The sequence below is a fragment of the Schistocerca piceifrons genome, chromosome 2, assembly GCF_021461385.2.
Source record: "Schistocerca piceifrons isolate TAMUIC-IGC-003096 chromosome 2, iqSchPice1.1, whole genome shotgun sequence".
In the NCBI taxonomy this organism is placed as follows: Eukaryota; Metazoa; Arthropoda; class Insecta; order Orthoptera; family Acrididae; genus Schistocerca; species Schistocerca piceifrons.
The window spans coordinates 931,849,634-931,865,817 of record NC_060139.1 but is presented as its reverse complement, the minus strand read 5'-3'; the positions used below and the strand labels follow the sequence as shown (position 1 = coordinate 931,865,817).

At 41.7% G+C, this 16,184-nt stretch overlaps 1 pseudogene; it reads left to right on the top strand.

Annotated features, from left to right (window-relative positions):
• The first annotated feature begins 1,189 nt into the window (after positions 1–1,189).
• Positions 1,190–1,307, top strand: LOC124778863 (annotated as a pseudogene).
• Positions 1,308–16,184: the final 14,877 nt, after the last annotated feature.

The window sequence follows — 16,184 nt, the reverse complement described above, 5'->3', positions numbered from 1 at the left end:
TTTCACTAAATATCACATTCACTCTCAGAGCAATAGGTTTCTGATTATAGACTAGGCTCACTTTTGTCGTTCTACACAGTAAATGTTTTCCTTTCTTGTAATGGCTGAGGCACACACTGGCTCTAATGACCTTCTCGTCGACATACATGAAGCCCTAATCTTTCCTTCTGTTTGCCTGTATGAAAAAATGCATGATAATAGACTTGGATTGCAAGTCATCGTCATTCAGCACAATGCACCTCCCCATAAAAGTGATTTGAAGATGAGAAAGCTATGGAATTTCAGTTGCTATTTATTGGAAATTTTCCCTATTCACCATTTTACCACCCTCTGATTCCAGCTAGTCCCCCATCTAAATGCATCTATCCCTGAAAACGTTTTGAGTCCAGTGAAGAGGAGGTAATAACACTTGTAGATACTGTCTTTCAAATTTTCCACATCAGAACTCATGGATGAAGGCTACTTACTAGAAAAAGCTTCGTACCAAAGCTTATTAACCTAAAAATTATCTTTAACCTAAAAGTTATCTTTAGCTTAGAGTGATCCTTTTGCAGCCCCAAAGCGAGGTGGCGCACTGATTAACAAACTGGACTCTCACTGGCGAGGACAACGTTTCAAATCCCAGTCCGACCATCTATATTAAGGTTTTTCCTGATGCCACTGAATTGCTCCAGACTAATGCCGGTATGGTTCCTTTGAGCCGGCATGCCCGATTTCCTTCCCCATCCCTGAATCAATCCCAGCTTGTGCTCCGTCTCTAATGACCTCTATGCCGACGGAGTGTAATTCCCTAATCTTCCTGCCTCCCTTCTTCCTTTTGCAGTCCATGATTATTATCTTCGTAATTCAAGCGAATTAGTCTATATTGTGAACTAAGAAGTGTAATTAATATTAATAGAAGAAAATGTGGCAAGTTCATTGAAATTTAATGCGCAAATACATATAATTTATTTGCTTTTTCGTGTAAGGATTTCATTTAATGATAACAATACTCAGTGCATAGTAAATGCATAGAATGGGGACGTTTACTAGATGTCTTATTTTTTGTATCTCCATTTTGAAAGAATTTTTCTACTGTGTTGTATAGTTCATTAAAGAAAATTTCTTCTGTTTCTGCACGTAACAATCATTATAATGTGGGGCCTTCAGCATTTTTTTAAAAATAATTGTACCCTGGGTATTCAAAAGAGGCAACGGCCTTGCCGCAGTGGATACACCGGTTCCCGTGAGATCACCGAAGTTAAGCGCTGTCGGGCGTGGTCGACACTTGGATGGGTGACCATCCAGGCCGCCATGCGCTGTTGCCATTTTTCGGGGTGCACTCAGCCTCTTGATGCCAATTGAGGAGCTACTCGACCGAATAGTAGCGGCTTCAGTCAAGAATACCATCATAACGACCGGGAGAGCGGTGTGCTGACCCCACGCCCCTCCTATCCGCATTCTCCTCGAGGAAGACACGGCGGTCGGATGGTCCCGGTAGGTCACTCATGGCCTGATGACGGAGTGCTTTGGGTATTTAAAAGACGGTAAATAAAATGTAAGATGGAACGGTGATAGACTGTTTTTTATTACTTCATTTATTTTATTGCATTCAATTGGACATTTCTGTAACTGTGCCTTAGACTAATTGACAGTGTATACAGAGTTTGTTGTAAGAGAAAGCAGGGATCTATGAAGTACGAGAATAAAAGCAACAATAATGAGAAAAGGAATAAAATAGTATCGGAAGTTAACATTCACCTGGAATTATTTGGAAAAACAATGGATAACAGTAATAGAAATAGTATTATTGTCAGTTAATGAACATGCAGCTTTTACTTAAAGTAATGTCAGTACCTTTGCTTACATGTTTTACATCATACCTGTCTTCCATTTTATTGTTACTGCATTTAAAGAACTGTCAGATCCTGCTCACATATTTTTGTTTTTCTAAACTGTATATTGGATTTTGCCACTTGCTGAATGTATGCGAAAATAACCAACTTCTGGGAAAGAAGGGTGTCGTTTTATTCTTTAGGTTTACATGTTTGATTAATGATAATCTGGATCCGCCCTCCTACCTCTATTTAAAAGCCAGCTAATATGAAAATGCAATCCGACGGCTGACGATTGAGAGATAGATTAATAAAAAAACATGGGAAGATGGTGCCATGTGTCTCACTACTTACAATTTGACCGAAGTATCCACCTGCTGCGACTTAAAGACGGTTAAAGGGGTCTGGATATCCTGAGAGTCCAAAAATGAATTTTTTTTATTTAACAAAGTTCTGTGGTTCTTCCTAATACCAAAAATATATGTTCTATGTACAGTACCTCACCGTTTTCGTGCTTAAATACCTTCCTAAAACAGACACGGCGCTCGAATTTCTAGCTGTCACAATACTGTCAAACACAAAATCTTGCCCACAGGGTCTAGTTATTTAATTTTGGCTTGCTCTTTCCGTAGCAGCTCACTGGCGTAATATCCTTTAAGAACATATCGACTGCACTATGAGCAGGGATTTATTGCAGTCGATCTTTCTATCTATAAAGGTAGATCACTTAAGTTTACTTGTGCATTTCGTGTTCTGAACTTGTGGTTGTGACTGCTGTTTACATCTTAAAATGCCAAATACGACGAAGTTTCACTGCAATCGTACATTTTACGGTATTCGACACAAGCGTGTTGTCAGCAATTTCAAAAATGAAGAAACTGTTACGCCGCAGCGAAGTGATATTAGGCATAGCAGTTCGCCAAGCAGTGCTTCAAAACGCAAATCAACATCTTACCGAAAATGAACAAGAATGTGGTGTTGTAAATAGTGAAAATGACAGTTACATTTTAATTAGTGAGCACAAGATTTCAGAATTGTTTTTGTCGATTGCTAAATCCAAATACTGTAATAGCGAAAATGTGTTACGCTTATTGAGGACCGAAGTAAGAGAAGAGGGCTATCCACCACCAGAATTGTAGTGAAACATCAAGTGTGTAAAGTAACGAAGTGTACAGTGATATCTAAAAAAATGGCTCTGAGCACTATGGGACTCAACTGCTGAGGTCATTAGTCCCCTAGAACTTAGAACTAGTTAAACCTAACTAACCTAAGGACATCACAAACATCCATGCCCGAGGCAGGATTCGAACCTGCGACCGTAGCGGTCTTGCGGTTCCAGACTGCAGCGCCTTTAACCGCACGGCCACTTCGGCCGGCACAGTGATATCTCACGTAACATGCAGAAAATACAGTGAAGTGAATATTCGCCCTGATTATGCCATGAGGTACACTGAGAAGGGATGAAAAGCAGCCAGATATTCTGTGCTAATGCACCTGACGATGAATTTCTGCAGCTGATAGGCTTCTCGCGGCCAAAAAACGTATCACTGACCGTATCTCACACGCGGCGGGCGATTCAATAATCGTAAACATTATAAGGTAGCACAGCGATGCGTACACGTCAGCTACAGAGCTGCAACTTGCATCAGTGTGAACGGGGAGGATGCCGGCAAGTGGCGCGGTGGCTTGTTGCGGCGTCTGCGCGAACTACGGGACTATACGCGCGAACGGCCCTTACTTAAAAAACAACCCTCGTATGCTGGTGCCGGCCAAGATTTGACAGAGTGCTGATTAAGTAGAAAGTTACGCTCTCTGCTGACTCAGCGACTCCAAAGGTCTTTACATGACCCGAGACAACTTTTGTGGTTTAGTTAGCTTGCTTTCGAAAATAGTCTGAATGGTAGCGGAAGATGTGAGCATTTATTCACGTCTGATAGGCTAATGCCGAGACAAGGGTTCTCAGTCTGCGTTATTATGTGGCGTCGAAATTCCTGAGGCTCATAAGACGACAGGAGGGAACTCGTGCGGAAAATGTTCTTTCTTGTGAAAAGTCAACAAATAAGCACGTGTCCTGGTTGACCGACACGAGCTTTTGGCAGAATTATTTTTGGTGATTTAGTAACCGGAATCCGACGCGAATAAGAGATGCAGGCTGACCGGCTTAAACAGCGCATTGTGCAGTTTTTGGTGATTTTGGATCTCCATTAAGTGATTGTGACTGGAACGGTATTCCATTGGTCATGTATATAAGTTTACGATGATTCTGCTATGTTGGTTACTTAAGTCTCCCGGTGGTGATTTTATTTGTGTGAGCTTAAATATATGTAATCTGGCCATGAGCTTTTATTATGCGCAGTATTAATTGAATCTGAATTTCACAATTGGTGGCCTCCCCTTGGAAGTTATGTGTATGGTGTGTTGAGAGGACTGACATAAATGGAGTGAAATAAATTTGTTGATTGGTGCACTTGCGATTTTTTTAGATTTTTTCGCTCTGGGTGAGACTTATTCTACATCTGAATCTGACCCAAAATGCTTTGGGTTCGTCGCTTGGTTTTGTTAACTCAGATCCAAATATGTTACACTGTTGAATTGTTAATTTCCTCAGTGGTGTAGTAGTGGATTTTTCAAATACATTGGGAATGAAATTCTCAGGGGGTTATATGTGACTGAAGTCATGCGTATGGCAAAGAGAGGGTGCCTAGCTGAAATATTCCGTATGAAATTTTATTTTTGTGTCCTGTTTCATCTCCTCATTTTGTCCTAAATCTAGGTGTGTGTTAACCTTAAAATAAATGAGTAGCAATCGAATTCCCTTCATATCATTTCACCAGTTAGTTAGTCCCATGTCACTTGAATATACATCAACCAAGGCCAACAACCATACTTATATGTCTAGGAAATTACTTTTTATGCCAATTCTATGGTGCAAATCTTCGTTTAAACAACAGATTGCAACCGATCAGGCTAAAGGCCCTAGAATATATTACTTTATTTTGTTTGTATCACTGATGCTCTGGCATCTGGCGGCCCTTGTATTAAATCATTAGAATCAAGAAGCTGCAGCATACATTCTGCCCACATATAAACCGATATGTTTCAGCAGCAGTTCTATGTTTTAATGTTTTGTAAAACGGTTCCTATGAGTGCCTTTATGTAAGTGCTGTGAACAATTTCACAGTCAATCCAGAGCAAGCATTCACTAAATATGGCTCCTGCAGACCCTGTTTTCAGACAAAAATTAACACACACACATTTAAATTAGGCTCCTTGAAGTCTTTGTAGATGGCTGATCTGTTACGTAAGAATAATGAATCTCTTTATTGGCCAGTTGATCATGTGACATTAAATGTATTTTAATGGAAAATTAACTTCGATGGAATCGAGTTGATCATTTGAAATTATTTAAGGACATATCAGTTGATCTACTCGAATAGAACTAAAAACAATCATCGAGGCATATACGTTTAGTAATCTTACAAATTTCCCGTCCATTTTCCTAATTTAAACGGAAACAACGGGAACTTGTATTCGATGAAGACTGTACAACAGTTACGCTTCCACCATCGTCTCAATAGGTGAGGCGAAACAAGGGCTGTATCATTGGAAGAGGTTCAAAGGCGAGCGAGTGTGCCGGGGCTTACACCAGTTCACTACCACCAGCGCCCAGGCATAACGCGCCTGTATTTAACATACACCATAATACACTCCTGGAAATTGAAATAAGAACACCGTGAATTCATTGTCCCAGGAAGGGGAAACTTTATTGACACATTCCTGGGGTCAGATACATCACATGATCACACTGACAGAACCACAGGCACATAGTCACAGGCAACAGAGCATGCACAATGTCGGCACTAGTACAGTGTATATCCACCTTTCGCAGCAATACAGGCTGCTATTCTCCCATGGAGACGATCGTAGAGATGCTGGATGTAGTCCTGTGGAACGGCTTGCCATGCCATTTCCACCTGCCGCCTCAGTTGGACCAGCGCTCGTGCTGGACGTGCAGACCGCGTGAGACGACGCTTCATCCAGTCCCAAACATGCTCAATGGGGGACAGATCCGGAGATCTTGCTGGCCAGGGTAGTTGACTTACACCTTCTAGAGCACGTTGGGTGGCACGGGATACATGCGGACGTGCATTGTCCTGTTGGAACAGCAAGTTCCCTTGCCGGTTTAGGAATGGTAGAACGATGGGTTCGATGACGGTTTGGATGTACCGTGCACTATTCAGTGTCCCCTCGACGATCACCAGTGGTATACGGCCAGTGTAGGAGATCGCTCCCCACACCATGATGCCGGGTGTTGGCCCTGTGTGCCTCGGTCGTATGCAGTCCTGATTGTGGCGCTCACCTGCACGGCGCCAAACACGCATACGACCATCATTGGCACCAAGGCAGAAGCGACTCTCATCGCTGAAGACGACACGTCTCCATTCGTCCCTCCATTCACACCTGTCGCGACACCACTGGAGGCGGGCTGCACGATGTTGGGGCGTGAGCGGAAGACGGCCTAACGGTGTGCGGGACCGTAGCCCAGCTTCATGGAGACGGTTGCGAATGGTCCTCGCCGATACCCCAGGAGCAACAGTGTCCCTAATTTGCTGGGAAGTGGCGGTGCGGTCCCCTACGGCACTGCGTAGGATCCTACGGTCTTGGCGTGCATCCGTGCGTCGCTGCGGTCCGGTCCCAGGTCGACGGGCACGTGCACCTTCCGCCGACCACTGGCGACAACATCGATGTACTGTGGAGACCTCACGCCCCACGTGTTGAGCAATTCGGCGGTACGTCCACCCGGCCTCCCGCATGCCCACTATACGCCCTCGCTCAAAGTCCGTCAACTGCACATACGGTTCACGTCCACGCTGTCGCGGCATGCTACCAGTGTTAAAGACTGCGATGGAGCTCCGTATGCCACGGCAAACTGGCTGACACTGACGGCGTCGGTGCACAAATGCTGCGCAGCTAGCGCCATTCGACGGCCAACACCGCGGTTCCTGGTGTGTCCGCTGTGCCGTGCGTGTGATCATTGCTTGTACAGCCCTCTCGCAGTGTCCGGAGCAAGTATGGTGGGTCTGACACACCGGTGTGAATGTGTTCTTTTTTCCATTTCCAGGAGTGTATGTGAGTGAAATTAAAAATTGAAATAACTTTTCCAAGCTTTGTCAGTGTATGCTTCAGTGTATTAAAGTTAACATTGTGAAGTCTCAGAATGATCGAATCAATATGTTTTGCTAAATATATTGTTTTAAGAAAGAAATAAGTGACCCTAAATAATGAAGCTTGAAAGCTAAAAACTATGCAGAATATGTAAATGTATGTCACAATTAAAAGTTACGGGTCTCAATTTGGTCAGAGGAATATTTTGGTCAAAATCCGTATTTTTTACGAATAATTGAAGACGCAAAATATTAGACTCAGACATGTAAAATCATATGTAACCTCAGTGTGATCTAAAAACCTTATATCTATGACACAAATACGCTACCTCTATTAGTTTTCAAGTTATTTACTAGAAAGAAAATGTGGAACGAAAACGTTCTTATTTATAATAGACTGAGTATCATTTATATTTGTTATAAAAAGTTCTAATCACAACACTCCATTACACTGATGACAGCCGTACCAAGTTTCAATATAATAAATAACAATCACAAAGAGGCAGTTCTGAGGTCATTTTCTACTGTCGGTTTTGTACTAAAATCTCTAACCAGCAAAGTTTAAATGCTTTCGAGCTAAATGTTTTTCAATAACTAAAGCCGACTTGACTCTTTCTACATAAAAATTAAAAAAACATTGTAAATTGTTAAACGACAGTGATATTAATTAATGTGTCCAAGAAAGGGGCCATTTAGATGCTGCTGCCTGTGCATGTGACGGTTGATAGCAGATGTTCCGTTTGGCGGTCCGGTGTGCCCGTATGTGTATACAGCCAGAGAGGCAGCTGAAGAGACCTTCGCTCCAAGATATCAATCTGTCCGCGTCAGTGAAATGCCTAATCTTGCATGTGCTGCACCTCGGATGACGTCACAGCCTGCAAACTACCGCAAGCATTTTCGGTAAAAGTAGGAAGTGAAATGGCGAGGACTGTACACCGTCCTGAGCCGCTTAGATTTCAGTGAGGTAACGGTTAGTGTGCCGCCTGTAACGCCGAAAAACCCGCGTGGCAAGTGGCAAGATTATCTGCCACTTTTAAGGCGAACAATTATCTTTTGGTGATTAGAAGACGACGGAGCATTTTACCTGGAACTTTCTTAGCGGTCACCTCTGAACTGTTAATAATGCTGTTTCCGATAGGGACATTATTAGGGATATTATCATATTTTGTGCATATGAACTTTTACTGAAGGTATCTCTGTTAAAATTCAGTACTTTTATTCAAGGTCATTATTTCTGATCCCGCTGAGTAAATCGCAAGTAAGCCCATTTTCTTTCAGTGAGCATAATCAGTAATGTGGAAGTGCATACTAGAAGTTATGGCCAGTATGTTCTCCATTGCTTTCTGGATGGTCGCAAAAATAGTTTTCAGGCTCTTGTAAACGGCAGAGGTAGGTGTAAAGCTTTCACACACAGTTTAAGAGTATTTCCACATTAATGGACAAAACAAAAAATGAAGACCAGTAAGATTATTTACCTGCCACCCCACACAGGGATCATGAAAATGGGAGACATTAGGATGTGCACAGAGGCAAATAGATTGATATTATTCTTCCCTACCTCAATATCGAATGTAAGTGGACAAAAATACCCTAATATTGGCATGAAATACCCTCAGACTCAAGCTAATGAATATATTTGTAGGTGTAGTTTAGTAGTTATGTGTCCCTGCAGAACCGCAGTTCAGATTGCATATAATGTGATATAATAATTTACTGGCAGTTCGATATATTTTCTTGAATAAAATAGTTGCATACTTGATACACTGTTTTCTGAGACGGTCAGAGTACCCTCGTTACAATAACAGCAGGATGGTAGAGGCTGCAGAGTCAAAGATGGTGTCATTTTCTTCATCTTCTATCAGTGGAAAAGTGTTTCTGTTGGAGAACAAACAAGGCGAGTATGTTCCTCTTTGAAAGACTCAGAGAAAATTGGTGAAAGTACAGCTTCAATCCTCATTCCACCTTACCCACTAAAAACTTTGCAATGCGAAATTTTCGTGCTTTTTTTAACAGAGAACATCCTAAATCTTTTATCCAGTCTCTCTGTAGTTAAGCCTTCGTACCCAGCACCTCACTTTCATTGATGTCCCTCCCCCACTGTCTCCGTTCTCTCCTACTGATTTAAGACATACCCCCTTGCCTCTGTCTCTTGTCTCACTTACACCGTCTACTCTTGTCCTTTTCCACTTTCACCACCATACCTCGGCAGCTCCTAAAATTCTGGAGAATCCAAATTATTTTTCCTGTATACCCACGAGTTTAATGTTTCGTTCCAAATGCATCCTCACCTGTACCTATGTCTTAACCCTTTGTTTCCTGACATAAGAAAAAATTTACTTTTTAACATTTTCTTTGCAGAATTTATGCTATTGTGGCCTCAAATGACGGTAGGAGTTTTTGTAAAATTTTATTTTATTTTTCACAACTTTTTTCTCCCCTGATACTCAGAAGTACCGTCAGACTCCGTGGACAGAATCACAATATGCGCAGAAAAATGATCCAATTTTTATAACTAGTACTTTATTCCACATAAACATTAAATATTTTTACATTAGAAAATTAATTAACAGAAATATGATATTTCTGAATTTTTTTTTAAATTTCGCATAAATTTATTCTAGAGCAACTTCACAATACATAGTAACTTAGCTATATCACATATTTAGTGTTAGTGATACCTCTTGAAATTGTAGGAAACAGTTCTTTTTCTCATTGTAGCACAAATACACTTTACATGTACTACATTGTGAATGTGGTCTCGACTGAATTTTATTTTTCGCACACAGTTCGCATTGTCCTCTTTTACAACTGAACACAACAAAATGGTTTTCTCGGTTGCCAAGATGTACATTCTTCGGAACAGAAAAGTTATCCTTCCTTCTCTCTGGGGGAGTTATTTCATCTTTATCAGAGTTTCTCTTTTTGAGATTTGGCACTTCCTGTTCATTCATTAGCCCTAGTGCCACAGCACTCCTGAATTCCAGCAGTGGCAGTGCCCCATGTAGATCGCTGAAAATGACGTAAGTATTGACAAAAGAAATTTCTATTGCTCCCCAGAAGAGGCGGTGCCACCATTTCTTTGATCGCGTGTCAAGACCATAAGTTGAACGTAATCTGTCTGCATGATCCACACCACCCATGTGTTTATTGTAATCACATACAATAACTGGTCATGGTATAGTCATACTAGTTCCATCTTTCTGTTTTCTTGTCACTACGCTCTGTTCAGTGCCATGGAAGTTTGACGCAAAATACACTACTTTATTTTCCCTCCATTGAAATACTGTTAGGTCTAAAGAGATGACTCTCTGTGATTTGATTCCCCACGGCTTAGACATTTTTCTTTAGGTAAATTCCCTGGAAAACCTTTCCTGTTTGTTCTAATTGTTCCACAGGCAAATGAATTTACGGATTTCTGTGTGAGAAAAAGTGGACAGAACAACTAGTGAGAGGTAACGCATTGTTGCTACAATAAAGTGTTCGCACAACCTGACGGTACTAATAAGTCCGCCTTATATTTTCCACTTTATCTCAGTCACTTGTAACGTAATGATTCAAACTATTATAAAAAAACAAAGAAGGTAAGAACGTACAATGGAAAACACAACGGAAGTTTCAATAAATTGCCCACAAACTCAAGTAACACCATTGAAACAAGCACATACAATCTTCTGTTTTCACAGCAGCGCGCAAAAAACAATTTCAAGCTCTGACCGCCAGAGAGGTCTATGTATTGCACAATAACATCTATGAAACAGTAGAGCAGTGTTACTGTTACGTACCGACAGGCTCTCAGATCACGAAACTGCACCACGAGAAAGTAATGAGAGTCAAAACTTACTGGTACTTTTAAGTACCGTCAGGCAACAAAGGGTTAAAGTTCGCTGGTATGAGAGGGTCCGGATGCCCCAAGCCTGTGTATGGCCTCCACTCATCTGTATTTTTCACTTCCACTGTCTCCTCTCTCTTTTGCTTCCACTGCTGCTGTCTCAATCCATCTGTTTCTCTTACTGCCATTGTCTCTCACTAATCCCACTGCTGTTGTCTCCATCCATCTCTTTCTATCTCACTGTCACTTTCTCTCTTCCACTGTCACTGTTTCCTTTCTCGAGCTTCGCTCTTCGCGCTCCACTTCTCTAATTTCAGCACAAAAAAGTGCTAATATGACCGCAAGAAAAAAATTTTGGTGAGGAATGCGAGGTGAAGATTGAAGCAGCTGGTTCCACAATTTTCTATCAGAGTCTTTTAAAGAGGAACGTATTTGCCCTGGTTATGCTCAGACAAGCATTTTTCAGCTGGTTCTCTTCTTTTCACTGCCAGTGCAGGGTGCGTTGCTTGTACAAAACGAATTCTATAGGCCAGTAAAGTTCTGACTTTTTATTTACATCGACACATTTACGTACTTTGACATATATAAACAACAAATAAGTACACATAATATGAGATTAACACAGAATCGCAAATCATTGAAAATGCGTAGCCTATTTTTTGCATCTTAAAAGAGAGATGTTTTTAGAAATATTTTACTGAATTTGCGATTTTTCCAATTTTACGTAAATTTTGGCAGTCATTAAAAGTTTTCTTCAGGTATGATAACACGATTTTCAATCCTTTTTGTCACTGCAGTGCCACTTTGGGCATATTTGTATAGCGTAAAGAGCAAATTATACAGAGGCAGTATTTCCTGAAATTTTATTGGTGAAAAAAATGACGATTAAAAACTTCGTTCGGTGAGTTCAGAAACCTTTTGATGAACCTAGAAACGTTGCAATGCGTTCACTACGTTAGTTGCAACTACAACGACAAAAAAAGGAATCGGAACACCAAGAAGGAGATGTGCGAAAGTTGGTCAGCGTGTTTCTCCATCTACAAGATGAAATCTATTCAAATTTCGGGCCAGTCACGTAAGAGTGGCAATAGTAGCGGCACTACGAGGACGAAAAAACAGGTTTGCCTCTCGGTCTAGGACGACATGTCACAGTCCCCTCCCGTCGGAGGTTCGAGTCCTCCCTCGGGCTTGGGTGTGTGTGGTGTCCTTAGCGTAAGTTAAAATAGTGTGTGAATCTAGGGACCGATGACCTCAGCAGTTTGGTCCATTAGTAATTCACACACATTTGAACATTTTTGAAAATCAGGTTTGCAATAAATACTGTAACTAAATTTTTTGCGTGTTACCTCCTTTTGCTCGTGGCAGGCTATGAAGGGTTGCTTACTTTCGCTAGCAGTTCAAATGGTTCAAATGGCTCTGAGCACTATGCGACTTAACTTCTGAAGTCATCAGTCGCCTAGAACTTAGAACTAATTAAACCTAACTAACCTAAGGACATCACACACATCCATGCCCGAGGCAGGATTCGAACCTGCGACCGTAGCGGTCGCTCGGCTCCAGACTGTAGCGCCCAGAACCGCACGGCCACTCCGGCCGGCCTTCGCAAGCAGTAACTTTTTTATTATTTCTTTTTTTTCCAGCCTGCTGTGATAGAATGTCTTGTGCACATTCTTATTTTTCTTTGGCGACTTAACCTTCTGATTATTTTGCCCGTTATTTGATTAAGGTTTAGGCCAATCTAAATTGTCAGAACAATCCCTTTACTGGTAGAATTTAGTAAGGTCGCAACGGATAACGCAATGATATTCTTTGGGGCAGTCTGAGAAAACTACGTGTTGTGAATTAATCTTGTGGCAAGAACTTTAGATTTTGGGAGCGGTTCCATAAAATGCTACTAGTATGACACTTTTCCGACACGTCGAGAAATAAATTAACGATAACGGAAGTTAGCTTCAAATGACAAAATCTTGTTTTTTGACTTACGCTTCGCATGTTAACAGTAATCTTTTTGTATTTGACAGATGGATAAAACATTCATGTCTTTCTCACTCGAGAATTACAAGCCACGTTGGCCTTAATCTACAGAGTCCTGTGGGGTGGGGAGATCTGGGGAGCACGTGATCGCTGCTCAGTTTTGAAACACAAACATTCACATGCACTAAATCCAAACAGCAAGCAAAATGTCGACAGCATTTTTAGTAAGGAGAATTGTATGCACCTCGTGGCTGGCATCGAGTAGGATTTGCTGGCTGCATATCCTTAGCGTGAAGCGCTTGGAAACAAATTGACTCATCTTGCCAAATGCACGCTGGATATAGCTTTTTTTCTTTTTTTGATACTTTAAAATGTTCACCACAAATAAAAATTTGAAGGCAAGCTGTAACTTAAGGTTTGGGTTCATATCTGAATTTATAGACCGCGTGGTCTCGCCTAACGGAAATCACGTTACTCTGCAACCGATTAACTGAACCGAAAATTATAACCAGTACCTAATGGTCATTGCAAAAATAGCTAAGAGAAGAGAGTGTTGAGTTTAACAAATTAGTAACTTTTTTCCTTTATTGGATTTAGATTCCCTCCCCAAAGAAGGTGGGCTGGCAGCAGCTTAGTACACCGCTCTTTAGGTTACAGATTTTGTAAACCAGAAGAAGACAATAAACAATAAAAGCAGGCGATAAAAATGGTGACTTAAATTGTAAAATGGCGGAAAATTGTCGAAGGTAAAATATAAAACAAACGGGGCGATGCTAATAAAATACACAGGAAGCAGACAGGTAAAATAGTTAACAGACAATTAAAAAACACGGCGACAGTCAGATTTCTGTTCAGAAGAGAGATAAAGATCACACCCAGCGACAGTATGATTTGTGTTTGCAACACTGCGGAAAAGACCCACAACACTGAACACTCACTTAAAACACTGCACTAAAAAGTTGGCACAAAGATGTAACAACATCCAAGGGCAGATGAGGGGAAAAAAAGGGGGAAGGAGAGGAGAAACGAAGTGGGGGGAGGGGAGGAGCCGATGGAGGGAGTGGACTCATAGTGGGGGGGGGGGGCAGGGCAGACACTACAGGGAGTGGGGAAATGCTGAGGAGGGGAGTGCAAAAAGACTCTAGGGAGAGAAGGGAAACAGAGGATGTAACAGTACCACCCCCGTGCTGGCTCTCCTCTCTCCCTGACAGCTTAAGTCCCTACCTTCAACCTTCCTCCCATCCAACTCCAAACACGCAAGCTTAAACTGTAATGCGCTCACCAATGTTTCCACCTCAGTGGTTAATTTTTTGTGATGATTTTCCGAATCTAACGTGCTTAAATCCACTATCCGATTAGTTAAATGCATTGACTGTGCCCGCACCTTATCCAGCTGACTGTCACTAGGTTGGGTTCCCTTCAAAAGACAAATAGTGTCATCAAAGCCTTTAATAGCCTCAAACAAAAATTCAGTTGCCGCTCCTGGCTCACCCACCACCGCCGACGTGAAGTCAACCGGCTGAAGAACGGCTGCGCGCAAATGGGCTTCCAGTTCCGGAACACTGCCCTCAATCGGTTGGAGCCTTATTGCCAACTCGTAAACAAGGTGGTCCTTTGTCAGCAGGCCGAACCCCATACACTGTACGACTGCTATGACGATAAGCAACTGAAACAAGTAACAGCCAAAACAATATGGTGCCACAGAACACAAACGAAACAAGAGTGAATCTGACAGTAACTAGAATGGCAAGCACAAGTGTAACCACGCTCTGCTACCAATGGAACGCCCTGATAAACCCACAGGACAGGACAGGTAGTTTATGTTGTGGAAAGGGGCCAAAATAAGCGGCTGTCAGTCAGGGATGGGCTATGATCGCGCTCGAGAAACGCGCGACGCGAAGGCAATTTCTCGAGAATTTCTTGGGTACGCTCGAGAAGTTGACAGTGCAGCGCTCTCTGAGAAATTGCGCAAACCTTCAGTACACGAAGCACTGAGCCGCAGCGGTCGTACTCGTCGTTCGTACGTACTCGGAAAACTTTGAAATTCTATGATTGATATAAACTGTACTACCGTTATTAATGTGTACTGAAGTTTAGTATATGTCTCATAAGACAGAAATCATAGAATTGTTGTTTAAAACAAAGCAAAGATTTCGCATAAAACAGAAGCTTTATTCTTACAAAATAAATTACCTTGTACATTCTGCATGTATGCATGCATGCTTAAACGTAAAAGAGAAGTGCTATAGCCTTTTTTTATATACAGAAACTGCGTACATGCGTTTACTTACTGAAGAAAGAAAGGAAACAAAAATTGTTCAGCAGAAGGCATTTTTACATCCCATTGCTACACTGCCGTCGATTTTTGTTTAGAACTATGATTTTATTAACCAATTGGCCTTTTAGTCTGCTTCTTTGTTTGTTTATAAGTAGTCCTGTTTGCGATAATATTCTTTCACTGGGAACAGAAGTTGCAGGTATTGCAAGATTTTTTTTGCCATGACAGCTAAACCTGGGTAACTGTTTTCATTTTTTTTCCAGTAGTGTAAAGGATTATCTGTGAGTTGTAGGTGCTGTTCTTCCAAATATCGTTGTACATCCGGATCTGTGCTATCAAAACCGCTTTTTATTAGATTTTTATTGGAAACCTCTTCATCGAAACACGCCCATAAGGAACTACTGGCGTTTTGTACGAAATGGTACTCGTGGCTAGTGTCGTTAGCAGCCGAATGAGTAGATCGTGCGGTCTCTACCACGTATGTGCACTCTGCAATTAGGCTTGCGACGGCATGTTTTGAATGAAGGGGATTCGTAAATGGTAACATTCTGAATCTTGGGTCGAGAACTGTGGCAACGGCATGTACTTTGTTTCTATTAATCCTAGCCGGTCTATTAATGAGTTGTGCAGATGTTGCTGTAGCTCTTGTGCTGTCGTGGTGGCCACTTCCCATTGCATACGGTTAGGATTAGCTGTCTGATTATTGGAATAGCTTTCGAAAGACAGGTATAGTTTTCAGTTGACATTTCACTTGTTACCACTTCAAATGGCTCCAGTACACATAAACATTCGCTCGAATTCGCCACTCGTCAGCTGTGAGGTTCTCTTCACCTGAATACAAAGATGATAAACAGGCTGCAATGCATTCCTTTTGCTCCACTAGACGTTGTAGCATTTAAAACGTACTGTTCCATCGGGTTTCGGTTTCCTGAATCAATTTATGAACAGGTTTTTCATTAGATCCTGGATCTCATAGGGTTTTTCATTAGCATTGCAACTTGTTTTAAATTAGCTAACAATTTTTCTGGCCTTTTCCCGCATTATGCAGAGTTCACTGTTGCTGTTCAAAGAACTTTTCACAACTAAATTGATGGTGTGTGCTGAACAAGGCACATGTTGCATAT